General features: G+C 47.1%; 1 long non-coding RNA gene across 1 annotated transcript in view; it reads left to right on the top strand.

Moving 5' to 3' along the window:
- Positions 1 to 241: 241 nt before the first annotated feature.
- LOC138760022 (uncharacterized) overlaps positions 242 to 9,575 on the top strand; it is a 31,490-nt gene continuing 22,156 nt past the window's right edge. The window contains exon 1 of the long non-coding RNA XR_011355335.1: positions 242 to 335. This is a non-coding gene — a long non-coding RNA (uncharacterized lncRNA). The remainder of the gene's footprint in view (positions 336 to 9,575) is intronic.

Raw genomic sequence — 9,575 nt, 5'->3', positions numbered from 1 at the left:
TGCAGATAATTGCAGATTTCTTGTCTTATTTGAAATGCATGAATTTGTTAATATTGTAGCGGCAGCTCCACCGCTCCTGAAAGAACACACACAACCGCAAGGGTTGAGCTCAATGGCAGACTAGTTTATTTTAGGCTGCTGTACTGCACTTATACACCAACCTAGGATCTGGCTGAGAACCGCGCTGGAGGGCACTGACGTCACCATGGCGTCACGTGGTCCCGCGCGGACTTCTGATCCCCTTGCTGGAAGGAAGGGAAACCACCCGATGGCGCCATTTTGGCCGGCTTCTCCGCTGCGTGGCTTACAAGCGGGGCCTGTTCGCCTGACTAGCGGTGAGCCGCCACAATATTTTAAGTTGTTGTATGTTTCTTTTATTTTCTTCTTGCTTCTATTGTGGAGTTTGCTGAGGGTCGGTGGAAGGGGGTGGGTTAGTTGTAGTTTTCATTTTTACATTACGGTCTTTCTAAAAGTTTCTGTTTTGAAAATATTAAATAAAGTATTAAAAATTTGAACTCGGAGAGGAAGTCTGTGGGTCAGGTAGACAAATGGACAGTAAATGTTTACAATAGGGTCGCATCATTTGCACTGCGAAGGAGGGATTTTAATCGGCATTTAAACAGAATGTTGGAGATGTTAGAACCGCGGTGGCGACGAAGAATGGACAGGTATAGCGCAGCTGAGCAACAGCTTGGGTGGGGAAGGGTGACAAAGCAAGGAGAGTGAAGACTGGAAGCCGTAAATACGGAAAGTAACTGACAGAGAAAAGTGAGGGATGTATGTTCGCATTCAAAATTGAGACACGTCTGCAGGAAGGAAATACGTGGGCACTTTTAAGAGAGCGGTGAAGATATGTCTGTAAATGAAAGGATCAACTGGCCTCTCCTTGGCATGTTTAATCCCGCTCGGAATCCCCGGAGCAACCTTTCCCAGTGACAGTGGTGTTTCAGAAAAATCAGAGCTGGCACTGCTTCTTTTCATCCGATAGGTCAATACGTTTGATGTCAGTATTGATTGTTTTGTCGCTAGGTCTGTGGAAGATACAAAAACGGGGAGAAGGCCGGGTAATATGCAATAACTTCTGAGTATGAAGAATTTCGTTGGGTTTGGCAACTGAGAAAAAATGGAGATGGAATCAAGCGAGAAACTGTGTACGATAACGCACCTTTGCTGAACGAATAAATATCTATTTCTATTGGTTAATAGCTTTGAAAATCAGTGGTGTCAAAGGTAACTGGGAATGCTCGTGCTGTTTCCTAATTGGTTTTTTAAATGTCCCGTTCATTACTAGATGAGTCATTGGTCATAGAGTACTTGTAGTTAGAAGCATTCTTTGATGCTCTTATTTCAGAAAATATGCATTGTCATCAAAGACGGTGCGGAGAACAATCAGCGGACTGATACGTGGAATTAATGTGATATCGTATGAGGAGAATTTGAAATATTTGGGATACTACTGACTTGTTTTAGAAGAATGAGGTGGACATTATTGAAACGTATGGAATATTGAAGGGAGTGGAATAATTGGACGAGCAAACGATATGTCCTTTGTTTTCCGTATTCTGACCCGCAGGTATAGAATCAAAACAAATCAGTACTTTTCTCTTTAGAATAAAGATAAGGTGCAATTCTCGAAAGAGGGATGATTCATGGTTTAAAAGGGGAATCAGGGATCACGTGAAGGAAGCTCGTAAAAATGACACCGAGGACGAGCCGGTGTCCGATACGCCTAAATCCGCATTTGTGTATTGTGGGATAACGGTCTCCTCTGCAACTGGGACAAGTTGCTCAACGTTCCGGACTTTTTAGAAAGATTTTTTTTTAAAAAAGAAATCAAAACAGCTGTAGTGCTCAATTCCGGAATGGTTATGAGAGTAATCTGCGCTCGAATCCACAAAAACTATACTCAAATTAACAAACAGACACCCGTACAAATTTCCTACGCCTGCTCCATGATGATTAGTGAAGATAATCTCTTTACAGGACTGTCGAGAAATCCACACTGAAAAAATTAACGCTGACTGGCGCTTCATTATACAGAGGATGCGAGACAACGTGTGATTTTTTTTTAAATTCTCTCATAGCGCAATGTGATGATCCTTCAACCGGAACTCAGAATCGAAAGTTTTGTTGAAAGTTAAACACTCCCATAGATACTTTGAACAATACTGCCATCCTTCAGCTCCTGTGCACAGTGCACTGCGTCAGTGATTATAATTTTCTGGGACATACTAATGCACTTATTTAATAATCGGTTGAAACAATTATATTCAAATGCAGTGTGCAATTAGGAGAGTCTCAATACCCCATGATATTACTCAACAATCTGTCATTTATTTCTGAAATTATTGGGGCTGCGCTGAATAATTAAAGAGAGGAATATAGTTTTATAATTATTTCACTTCTTTCCCTGCCGTCTCTCTCTCTCTCTTTCTCGCTCACTCTCTCACTATCTCTTTCACACACACACACACACACACACACACACACACACACACACACACACACACACACACACACACACACACACACACACACACACACACACACACTCCTATGTATGTTTATTATAAATCATTATGTGCATGCATTTATTTATATATACTTCTTTGGCTTGGCTTCACAGAGGAAGATTTATAGAGGGGTAAATGTCCACGTCAGCTGCAGGCTCGTCCGATGCAGGACAGGCAGACACAGTTGCAGCGGTTGCAGGGAAAAATTGGTTGGTTGGGTTGGGAGTTGGGATTTTCCTTCTTTGTCTTTTGTCAGTGAGGTGGGCTCTGCGGTCTTCTTCAAAGGAGGTTGCTGCCCGCCGAACTGTGAGGCGCCAAGATGCACGGTTTGAGGCGATATCAGCCCACTGGTGGTGGTCAATGTGGCAGGCAACAAGAGATTTCTTTAGGCCGTCCTTGTACCTCTTTGGTGCACCTCTGTCACGGTGGCCAGTGGAGAGCTCGCCATATAACATGATCTTGGGAAGGTGATGGTCCTCCATTCTGGAGATGTGACCTACCCAGTGCAGTTGGATCTTCAGCAGTGTGGGTTCGATGCTGTCGGCCTCTTCCATCTCGAGTACTTGGATGTTAGGGATGAAGTCGCTCCAATGAATGTTGAGGATGGAGCGGAGACAATGCTGGTGGAAGCGTTCTAGGAGCCGTAGGTGATGCCAGTAGAGGACCCATGATTCAGAGGCGAACAGGTGTGTTGGTATGATAACGGCTCTGTATACGCTAAACTTTGTGAGGTTTTTCACTTGGTTGTTTTTCCAGACTCTTTTGTGTAGTCTTCCAAAGGCGCTGTCTTGGGTAAACTTGTACCTCTCACTTTGTTCATTTTAGATTGGTCACAGTGTTTGAGCTACCGAAAGAAAATAGAGACACACAACGAGAGCAGTTCAGTCTACACAAATGTTTATTAGAAATATAAAGCAGGTTTCAAACTACAATATGCAAGCCTGCCTAATCATACTTAACAACGCCTGGACTGGTCCCAACAGCCGAAGTGAGGCAATGACGGCACACTTGTAGTAGGCTGCCGGGACACCGGTAGCAGCTCCTTCACCTCCCCTGACCGGGACATTGCTCAGACTCTAGCTGTTATTCCTTCTTGACAAAGGATGTTCCCATCCCTCCGAGAGTCTGAACTTCAGCAGCAGGACCACAGACTTTTATACCCCAAAAACAATTAATCATGCACCCACTCCCTCTAACATTTGTCAGTCAAAATCAAAGCTGAGCATACTATTCTACAATTTTGAAGATTGATTATTATGGAACCAGAATGCTATGATATCCTGGTTTATCTCGTAGATACAAGGACTCATTAAAACTTCTTGAGCAAGGCAGGTCGTGACAAGTACGTCAATTTCAGAGTGTCGTATTTGACAACTGCTTTCCCTGGGCCTCACGGTGGAATTCCATTTCAAAGAGTATCTTCAGATAAATCCCCACGGCTGAGTTTAATTACATCTGCTAATTCTGAAAGTAAGGTGACCTGCGTGTGGACCTAGCGTTGTCAGTTTCACATAAGCAAGGAAGCATCTGAGCACATGGTTTTAACCCTCCATTACATTCCACAATCTGTCATTTGTGAGGCCCAACCAGTATTCGAGTACAGAGGGAGTGAAAAAGAGAAATCAAAACAACAACAATTACAAAGATAAGCAATGATGCGAGCAACCAGCGGAGGATAGTGTGGCCCACTCCCCCAAATGCAGCAGTCAGCCATGAGAAAGGATTCCACCCGAAGCTCATACTGTCCTTATGGGCCACAGTACCCAGACGCTGAAGCTCACAAACAGATTTGGAAACATGCTGAACAATATTAGAAACATTACTGGATACATCAGGGACATTTGAGCAACATTCAGAGCCAACAACGGTGCATGTGCCACCTTGTTTTGCTAAAAGGAAATCCAGGGCCATACGGTTCTGTAAGGCCACCATCCTAACTGCAGAGAGTTCGTGATTAAGGTCATCCAAGCCCCGGTTGACAGATGAAAGGGCGAAGGATGTCTTATTGGCAATAGAGCTCATTAGATTATATAATTTATGAACCTCTCGGGAAAGGCGAACAACGCCGTAACCTGGGATCAAGGCGCCAAAGAAAAGTTCGGCACCTGAAAGGGCACGCCTATGCCACAGGACAGGGGACACACGCATAAGGGAGGGATGGTTCTGTAAACAGGAAATATGATGCATGTAGGGGTCAGCATATGCCAGGTAGCAGCAATGTAAGGGGTAGCCATGCGTAGGCATGGGACCCACACACCCAATATGTTCCATTCATTGGGTGCTTGGAAATAAAAGAGGAATATGCTGGACAATTGCTGTATCCCAAAGCATCAGCAGACCTGTTAGTGAACTTACAGAAGCAGACAGAACCCTTCACATGTTGAGAAACGGTAAAATGGGGGGGGGGGGGTGGTACCATATTATAAGGTGGGGTCGGAATATGCCATCCTTGAAAAATACCCAATATGTCACGTATATTAAAAAACTGGGCCTCCTCAGGAGCAGGCTCAGTTTCATCAATTTCAACCCTGCCTGTGGAGGGATCAAAATATTTCCATGCAGCAACCTCTTTCCGGGTGAAAGGGATGGGGATCATGGGAATACCTGAGCCGGAATGCAAAGGGGCTATGGTACAAACCCAACAATCAGAAACATTCAATCGGTGAGCGTACGCATAGGAAACATGAAGAAAGGAATTGTTGGACAAATTTGGAGGAATGTTTGATGATGAAGGCCAACAATCCTTCACGGACCTGGAATCTGCCCACAATTTAGTTACAGACGGTGCAGAGGCATTACAGGATGCAAAGTGGATACATACACGATCATCACAGAAGTAGGGGGTGACTCCATCAGTCGGTCCATCCACAAACAAAACAAAGGAACCGTGATCAGCAATAACATATTTATACAAGCTGTACCTGAGGCGGGTGACCGAGGACTTCTTTGGTGTAACGCATTGGGCCGCGTCCCCCACAGGCAATTCCTTGGGAACGTCTTCAACATTGCAAATCCAATTACTGGCACCAAAGCAGCTGTTAAGCCAGATCAACAAGAACACAGGACAGAGAACCTGGAACAAAGAATTCTGACACAAGTCACTCACGACGCCGTAAGCGTTCAGTATTTAAACACATCAAGTCATCCTGTCCCGCAATAGCAACCCACCGAGTGTTACCCTGGGCCGGTGTCACTACTTCCCCTTTTACGGGAGGGCCATTAACTGCTGGTGCCATCCATACCTTTTGTCCAGCATTCTCTTGTTCTGGAATGGGGGAAGGAGGCACTGACTGTTCCTCTGGAATAGGCTGTAGTTCAGAAGCGTGAAGAAGTCGGTGGAAAGGTGTACCTCCCTTTAAAGGGCGATGATTCAAATTATCGACTGCCTGCTGCAGCACATGGTACCATCTCTTCAGAGTTCCCTGTGGTGTTAACAAACGAATTTGTTCCTTCAATAAGCCGTTCATCCGTTCAACTAAACCTGCAGCCTGTGGGTAATAAGGAATATGATGAACCCATAGGATACTGTTGTCATTTGCCCAATCACAGATTGCTTCCCGGAGAAGTGGGAGCCATTATCAGACTGAATTTCCTCTGGTACATCATAACGAGAAAGTAGATGGTTTAGTCCTTTAATAGTGCTAGCTTGGTCAGCTGTCTTGGTGGGAAAAGTAAAGACCAAGCCCGAAAAGGTGTCAACCATTACCAGGACGTAACGCTTACCCATACATTCTGGCAGGGGACCGATATAGTCAATTTGCCAGACTGCAGCAGAGCGAGCTCCCCTACTTATTCGACCATGCGGACCAGGCGGAACGGTGCGGGACTTTACTAGCTGGCAGGCTGGGCATGTACGTACGACCTCGTGGACATCATCCTGATGGACGGGTAAGGCATGGGTACGGGCCCACATAGCTGATCCCTTCTCCCCCAGGTGGCCACTCTGTTCATGCGCCCATCGAGCCAGGGGAACAGTATCGGTGCGACTGATCGTGGCAAGCTGATATGCCTCCGCGTTATGTTGGGCCATGTTTGTCATTGCAGTAGTATGGGTGTCAACGTGGTATACAGTTATCTCCCGATAGTGGGAGGCATCCCACAACAGCTGCCACAATTGTTTGCCCCATACAGGACGGTCATGTATCAGCCAGTCATTCTGCTGCCAATCAGACATCCATACCACAAGTCCATTGGCCACAGCCCAGGAATCGGTATACAGACGGAGAGGGTGATCATGGGGGTCTAGTGGTAGGGTGACTGCCTTCAACTCAGCATACTGGCTAGAGCCACCATCACCCTCCTCCGATAAGTGAGTTCCTGACTTGGGGTGGTATGCTACTGCCTTCCACTTCTGCTTTCCTTGCACCCACCGGCTACTACCATCAGTAAACCAGGCATCCTCTTGTTCAGCTGGAGTGAGTGAATCATATGGTTTACCCCATTGAACTGGTGAAGGGGGTAAAGGAGGAGGCGGGGCGGGTTCAATGTCCTCATGAAGAGATGGAAGTTCAGCCACCTGTTCGTGTATGCGGCTCACCCCTTCAGGCCTACTGGTGGCGCGACTCTGAATGTACCATTTGCATTTAACAATAGAAGACTGCTGAGCCCGTCCTATCTTTAAATTAGCATCATTAGCCAGGACCCAGTTCATTATGGGGAGCACAGGTCGCAACTGAATACCTGCATCGCCCTTCATTCTTTCCGTCTCCAGCAGGGCCCAGTAAGAGGCTAGTAGCTGTTGTTCAAAAGCAGAATAACGAGTGGCAGCCTCGGGCATAGTTCATGGCCAGAATCCCAGCGGGACTCGGCGACCCTCTTGTTTCTGCCAGAGGCTCCAGGATGCCACCCGATCAGTGACGGAGACCTGTAATTCAGAGGGGGTATTTGGGATGTGGGGGGAGATGGGCAGGTCCTGAAGAGTAGCCTGCTTGGCAGACTGAAATGCCCTCTCCTGATCATCACCCCATACAAAGTCTGTTTTCTTTCGGGTAACCTTATACAGGGTATGTAAAAGCAATGCCAAGTGTGGAATATGACGTCGTCAGTATCCCAATAACCCCAGGAAACGCTGGGTCTCCTTTTTATTTGCAGGCCTGGCTAGGACTGCGATCTTATTGCGAACCTTATCAGGAACCACCTGTTCTCAAGCACGCCACTGAATCCCAAGGAAAATAACCGTCTGGGACGGGCCTTGTATCTTGGCGGGGTTAATGGCCCACCGCCTCTGTATCAGGGCACCTTGGACATTCTCCATACCTTCTCGTACAATCTCTTTTGTGGCACCTTGGATCATCACATCATCAATGTAGTGGTGAATCGAGAGGGAGGGCGGCACTGGTACTGCCTCCAAATCACGGGCAATTAGGCTGTGGCAAATAGTGGGAGAGTGTACGTAGCCCTGAGGGAGGCGCGTGAAGGTATACTGGCGCCCCTTCCAGGTAAAGGCGAATTGATCCTGTGAGACTTCGTCTATAAGAATACTGAAGAAGGCGTTAGCGAGATCAATGACAGCATACCATGTTCCTGAGTTCCCAGTAGCAATGTTTTCAATAAGGGTAACAATGACTGGAAGTGCCGAAGCAAGTAGTGGGGCATGTTTATTTAAAAAACGATAATCAACCGTCATTCTCCAGGAGCCGTCCGGCTTCTGGACAGGCCAAACAGGGCTATTGAAGGGCGACGTTGCAGACCTCACTACCCCTTCTTCTTTCAAAGCATCAATGGTGGCAGTAATCTCCTCCTGCCCTACAGGGAGGCGATATTGCAGAATGCATAAAGGTTTTGAGGGGGGTGGCACCACCACGGGATCCCACTTGGCCTGACCCACCACTAATCATTTTGTAATAGTCCGAATTCCGAATGCAAACCCTCCCTTGGATAGTATTAAGGGCTGTACCGGCCAACATATTAATACCCAGGATACACTTGTCAGTGGCAGCTATCAATGCATGTAACCATATGGGGGAAGGGCCATCACCCACCGTGGCATGGACTTTTATTTCCTTCACCAGGGTGATCACCCCTCCCATTCCTTCTATTCGAAATGTAGGTCCGTTCCAGATGTCGGGGTTACCAGGAATCACCGAGTGCTCTGCACCGGTGTCAACCAAAGCCAAGTATTGGCGATCATTACCCCCACCCCAGTGAATTGTTAACGGTATGTAGGGCCGCGGATCCCCGTGTGTGCGCTGTGTCTCGATGGAATACACACGGGAATCCTGCCCACACCTTCAGGCTTCAGAAGGGTTCGGGGGTTTCCAGGATCACATGCTATTGTTATCCTTAAGAGCCTGTTTAACCCATTGTTGTACCTCATCACGGGTGACTGGGGCAGAAGAAGCTGACTCGATAGAAGCAGCGGTGGGAGCAGAAGGCACAGCTGGGCCGGGAGGACCCAGCAGCTGGGGATGATGTTCCCCTGCCTTCCTCTTATAAAGGGCATACAGGACTGCAGTAGGTTTCCCATCAATATCACTTTTAGGTACGCCTAACTTTAACAAAGTTAGAAAAAGTTTTTTTCTGGTCAGTCCGTTATTAACAGCAGCCCCTCGCCTTTCATCCTGTCTGTCTGCTTTAACCTGGGTTGTACATAAGTGGATTTTACCTCCCAACTCCAGTTCTTGGAGTCCAGATAGGGCATGCACCACCTCAGACACGAGGTGCCCAATTAGCGGACTAGTTACGGACAGGACCAGTCCCCGTATAGTAGATTGGGCTGAATTAACCAATCGGGTATGCATTCCAGCTGTGAATAATTCTTCATCAGGGCTCCCCCATGCATCCACAGCCTCAGGCGCCCCGTATACAAAGCAGAGGCCACGGCCTGTTGGCGAATCACTGCTATACCCTCCTCTGGTGTGCCCCAATGGTTCTGCAAATGCAAATCCCAATCTACTGGTGATGGATACACCTGTAACAGGGCTTCTCCTAGAGTAGCAAGCAAATAGTCTACATCTCTCCTTCTGCCACGTAATTTGGCAGTGACTCGAATATCAGTAGTTAATGATCCTAACCCCACCAATTCCTCAGGGGTCAGATATATGCTACCTCCCCCTTGCTCCA

The sequence above is a fragment of the Narcine bancroftii genome, chromosome 4 (genome assembly GCF_036971445.1).
Source record: "Narcine bancroftii isolate sNarBan1 chromosome 4, sNarBan1.hap1, whole genome shotgun sequence".
Classification (NCBI taxonomy): Eukaryota; Metazoa; Chordata; class Chondrichthyes; order Torpediniformes; family Narcinidae; genus Narcine; species Narcine bancroftii.
Note: the sequence above shows the minus strand (reverse complement) of the source record. Positions and strands in the feature narration are given on the sequence as shown.